Below are 6000 nucleotides of genomic sequence, written 5' to 3'. Positions count from 1 at the left end.
AACATACAACTTGTGGCAAGTGTTTGCACTTGCTTATTATCACTGGGTTTAAAATGTTGCATAAGATTAAGCAAGACTTGAAGGTGTTGGAAGTATCTACTGAAAGAGGAGGAACTCTGAGTTCAAGCCACAGCTCCAGGAACTGTTGCTAGTCCTGCTATGCTTTCCTTTCATTTCCAGCAACTGCATCAGGTAATTGCAGAGGTAACCGAGTACGGCTTGAGGGTCAGATCTTCTCTCAGCAGTAGCATTTTGCGGGCTGCTATTTTGCAATGAGTTCCTCATAACCTTGCATAAGGAAGACTGCTGCCACCTTTAAGGACCCAACCAAGATCCAGGAGGGCTTCCTGCACTCTTGACTCCTGACTGTGCAGGACAAAGATAATGTATAGATGGTTGTGTGGGCCAAAATCTATGCCGGATCTATGACATTAGTGTTTGACATTGACATCTGTGGTATTATACACCTATTGAGTGTAACTAGCACAGTAGAATGGTGTTGGTAACGCTCATGGTGATTAAGATCTTCCTTGCCTTGTCAGTGTTGTTGCCCCTGCAGGACGAGCAGGAGTTAAAAGCAGTAATGCCTTAGTAGGGCCACTTACCTGAGCAGCCTGGCTCTGATACATAGTGAGCAGACTTGAGTGGGTAGGAACCGTATTTACAGTATTTGTTATGATCAACTACGTTTTAAAGGCCTCTGCATTTGTGCTGATTTCTAACATGGTGTGGCTTCACCTATGCAGGTCAGTCAATTCACATTTTGTTGTGTTATAGTTGGGGGATTCATCTGCCCCCACCAGGCATGAGTCTTAGGTAAACATATGGTGAGAGACAGCTACTGCTCCTGATCCTGCAAAGGTAATGTGAACATGAGTGTTTATAGGATTCGTACCTATAATGAAAATGAGATGAAGTGGAAAAAATTGAGCAGTTGTGGCAGCAGAGTGGAAGGCTCATTGATCTGAGGTGTCTGAAGTTTTTGTCCCTGGGACAGTTGGTGTCCAAAGCAGCAGGGAGGAGTCAATGTGAAAATTAATTTATTTCCCTTCTGGCTGCTTTGCAGCACTAAGAATTGGGAATCAGGAGACGGTGCGGTTCTTTCTGGTTTAGGGAAGTTCCTAAACAACATGAAACCAGTATAGCCAGCTCTTGCAGCTGCGGCTTGCCTTTAGCATATGTTGGGGGCAGCATTTGGATAAACAATCCCCATGCATGTCTGCAGCATTTCATGCTCCAGTAATTCCTACCCAGGGGTGATGATCTTTAAGATTTTTTTGGTGTGTTTTTTACTGTTTGTAGAAGCTGGGGTAGCCTACAGATCTCAGGATTCACTGAGTCACCTTCTTCCACCAGCATAAAAAAAAATCAGACTTGCTTAGATGTGACCTCGTGCACGTATGCTCTGGTGTCTAGGCTGACCTCTGTCAGGAGCTGTAGACTAGATGGGTTGTCATTCTGCTTCAGTGTGTCGGCCCTCTCACATTCGTAAAATAGACCTTCTACTCCCATTAAATTTGTTCCTTATATTTGGGCATTGTTCTATTTTGATTATTTGTACCTTGAAAATTAAGCACTATTATTTGTTTCAAAACCTGGAATTGTTTTTACTTTTTCAATTGTGTCCCATCTCTGTAGCTCCCTGGTTTCATCAGGAAATACGCTATATTTGACAGACAAACTATGGCAGCAGGCTGTAAGTTAAATTCCAAGAGGGACTTGAGCTTCAAGGACGCACCAGTGTATTTTCTGGGAGGCTGTGGATCTTCTTGAAACTGTCACATTTTATGTGAGCAGAAAAGCATAACACTTCTAAACAAAAGCCTTTTTGGAGACAATAGCAATGTTGTTATGCCTATGATCTTACCCTGTACTCGTGACAGACATTGTACCACAGATGCAGAATAGCTAGGCAAGCTGGTTTCGTGATGCATTTTCAAAAGCAATTGTGTTTTGAGTCATGTAGGTTATAACGTTTTAAATAATCTAGGTGTATCTTAGTGGCTACAAATGCTGAGTGCAGGGATTTACAGGGTTTAGCCAGAGCTTGCCCATTTTTAAACTGTGCTAGAAGCCTGTCTGAGTGCTGGCACATCAAGTTTGCCTGCAGATTGCACACCATCCAGTGCCCTCCAGCTGACAATAGTACAGAAAGATTGAGTCAAGCCATTGGATGGTATGATGGGTCCTCCCGAAGTACTTGCAAGTGATATATACTGTAATTTGTGTGAAAGTGGTACTGTCCTGTAAGCTGTATCTTCTGTTTATGAAACAGAAATGCTGATGTGCTAGAAAAACTTGTGCGCTGTGAAAGCCATGTCATGTGGCTGTATTTGTCATGTTTTGATTTCAGCGGTAAGAAAGGAGCACGTGCAGTTGGCTTACATAATGAATCAGAACAATATTCCCCACAATGCAGGTTGGGATTTTTTTCCAGGGGATTGTTCAGAGATTACTTAGGTTTCTGCAAGCAGGACAGGGACGAGCGCAGTCCCACAGCTGTAATCCACCTTGTTGCTGTGCCCACTTTACGTCTCCCTTTCTGTTGGGCTCTGCAGCCTTCCCCACAGATTTCTGCGTGCATGGTTGGCTTCATCACTGCTCATCTGCTGAAGACTCACTGACATGCTTTACAGTCCTGTATGCCTGGAGAGTTGCTAGCTTAATTTGGTGACAAATCAACCTCAACAGAAAGATCTATTCAGACGTCATTCCTAGGACTAACCCCTAACAATATCTTTGATCTTTAAAGTTCCAAGTGACTGGATTCCTCATTCACCCAGTTATACATTCATTGCCAGACGGAGCAGTGTACTTCCTGAAAGCGTTATGTGCTGCACAGCAGGAGGTGCATGCAAGCGGAACTGCTATAACAATACTAATGATGATCATTCTAGTGACGGGCTGTGTCTGCACCCCAGTGATTTATGCTGCTGTTGTAAAGGAAAAAAGGTCTGGTCCACGATGTTCAGGAAAAATTCTGCTGGAATGCCCTTAACAATCAGCTTCCTAGTGAAAAATGCAGAACAGATTTTAGTCCATCATCCCAGTAAATACAGTCTTCCTCTTTTTTTTCTATCCCTTCTCCCTTACAGTTTCATGAGAATATGGAGTTGTGTCTGGTTCGTGACAGGGATTAGCTAGAGCTGTGAATTTGAACTGCTTAGGTCGAACAAGTTTCCTAGAATTAGGGTGAACTTTCACAGTTCCTCTACTTCTGACACTTTTTGATCCAAGTACTGTTACAAAACAGTTGTGGTAAATAAGTAGTAATTCTGGCCTTAGTTTGCAGATGTCTCTTCAGTTAAGTAGCATAATCAGGATTTAAAGAAGTGATCTTCAAGACTGCTTAAAGGTTGCTGGAAGAATGTAGGACCAAGACACAGTAAAACAGCTTTGGAAATCCAAAATTGGTGCATGCCATAAGTAGAAGTTTGTCTGTGTTGCTTCTCAGCCAAGTAAGAATAAGGTTCATTGGCTGATTTCCATCTCCTTGGAGTTGAGTAACAGTATTTCTTTCTGCAGGAATACCATTGGGATGCCAGCTGCTGAATTCTCGGAAAAAAAAGAGTACCATTAAGGGAAACTTGCATCGTGGCCCTGGGACAGTTCGCCGCTGGTGCCACAGTGGGGAGCTGTGACACCTTGCATGGATCTTAGAAAAGCTGGAAAGCAGAAGCCCTGTCTTCCATCCCTTAGCTCCCAGCTGTGGGCACCAGCTCCTTGTGAAGCGTGAGGAGGTGTAGGATACTGATACTTCTTTATATACCAAGGAAAAAGCCAGAGGAGGCTGAAGGGAGATGAGGGCCTGTCCTGGGAAGGTCTGGCAGGAGGTTGCTGCTTTCTGTAACTGTCTCAGAAACACAAGTGGGGAATTCAAAGTACAAGACAGATGAACAAAGAAGGCAACAGAGTGGAACTAGTAACAGCCCCAGGGAAAACCAGAACAGACAGGAAGGAGTGTTACAAAGTGCTCATCAAATTTACATGCAAATAGTAATGCTAACATTGTACATGATTAACTCCTCACTTGACTGAATCCTGTCTGGATGAACACGTATAAAGTTTTGTTTCTGTCACCTAACATTGAGGGGACGGATAGGTTCTTTTAGGCATCATTGGCAGAACGATGACAGCACTAAGTTGTCGTTAGAATTAAAACTTTTTTTTCTTGGCAGGCTATTATGATTAGTATAGCACAGATTTCATGATTAGAAACAGTTTTTACCACTATAAACAAAGAAAACTGAATACTGAGAAGTACTTACACGAGGAGAAACAAAAATTCATCTTTGTGCCTTGGAGAAACACAAAGTAGGGGGAGTGAAGCATGCTGTTAATATTGCATAATCAACAGTTGTCTGTGCTTTCTTGACAGTGATTTTTTCCAGTGAGTAAAGCTTTTTCTTTGCATAGATTTCTTTTTTTTTCTTCTTTTTTTTTTTTTTACCTCCCCCTCCCAGTTTGCTAACTCAAAGTTTTCCTCGGGGCGTCTGAATCATAGCTTACGAAATACTGCTGGCTGTTCCCTGCAGGCCCCTCACAGTTCCATGTTCATTGCCTTAGCAGCATAACATTATGCTATAGAAAGGGCTCTTAATGTGGGAAACAGCTTCTGGAAGATGACCATTGTCACCTTTGTACTCACTTCTGTGGGATATGTGGTAACGACTACCTGACAATTGCTTGAAATTCTACCGCAAAAAGATGGAAGAGATTTTACATTTTGCTATCTTAACCTATGTTTTTCTATTTCAGTATCTTCCCATATAATCCAGAAATGCATTTTCTAGAGTACAATTTCAGGTAATAATTAAGAATTAGTCAGTTTATTTCCTATATATTAACTCAGTGCTGACTGAAGTTCAAGACAAAATACAAGGCAGATGTTGAAGGTTCATCATTTAGAACAGGTACTTTACTGTAACACAAAAAATACAGAAAAAGGAAATTCTGTTCCTTACACATACATGACTATGCATAAGATGTTTTAAAAAGTAACCAGAAATGGCTCGGGTTATGATATTTAAAGAAAACACAGTTTGCATTTTATTTGCGTTGCTTTTCAACAAACATGGAAGCCCAGCATTTGTTTTCACAAAGGCCGGTTGTCCTGGTTTAAGTTGGGATAGAGTTGACTTTCTTGCTAGCAGCTGGTATGGTGCTGTGTTTTGGATTTGGGGTGGGAAATAGTGTTGGTAGCACACTGCTGGTTTTGGTTGTTGCTAAGCTCCCAGGGCCTTTTCTGCTTCTCACACTGCCCTGCCAGCGGGAAGGCTGGGGGTGCACAAGAAGCTGGGAGGGGACACAGCCGGGACAGTTGACCCCACCTGGCCAAAGGGCTATTCCGTACCATATGGAATCATGCTCAGCAATAAAAGCTGGGGGAAGAAGAAGCACGGGGGAGATGTTCAGAGTTATGGCGTTTGTCTTCCCAAGTCATCATTATGCATGACAGAGCCCTGCTTTCCTGGAGATGGCTGAGCACCTGCCTGCCCATGGGAATCAGTGAACTAATTCCATATTTTACTTTGCTTGTGTGCGTGGCTTTTGCTTTACCCATTAAACTGTATTTATCTCGACCCACAAGTTTTTCCTCACTTTTACTTTTCCATTTCTCTCCCACATCCCAGCTGGGGGAAGTGAGTGGCTGCATGATCCTAGCTGTCGGCTGGGTTAAACCACACCACCATTAAATCCCAGTATTTCTAGTATGCGATTTTACGGTAATTACCACTTCATGTTATTGTAAAATTGCTTACAATAAAACTTATTTTTCTAGATTTTGATTTCCCTCTCTTGCTTCCAAGGCATGTCAGATTTACTGTTTCTTTCATCTGATTTAATCACGCATGATACGGTAGAACTGGTGTAAACCCTACATAAAAATACCAGTGTCAAAGCCTGGGAGACAGATAATACTCGCTTAAATGCAGTAAGGGTTTCACCAACACCTGCAAGATTGGTTACATTTTCTTGCTTCAACTCCCTTAAGGTTCA

Source organism: Larus michahellis, chromosome Z (genome assembly GCF_964199755.1).
Source record: "Larus michahellis chromosome Z, bLarMic1.1, whole genome shotgun sequence".
NCBI classification, from domain to species: Eukaryota; Metazoa; Chordata; class Aves; order Charadriiformes; family Laridae; genus Larus; species Larus michahellis.
This window is presented reverse-complemented; position numbering follows the sequence as displayed.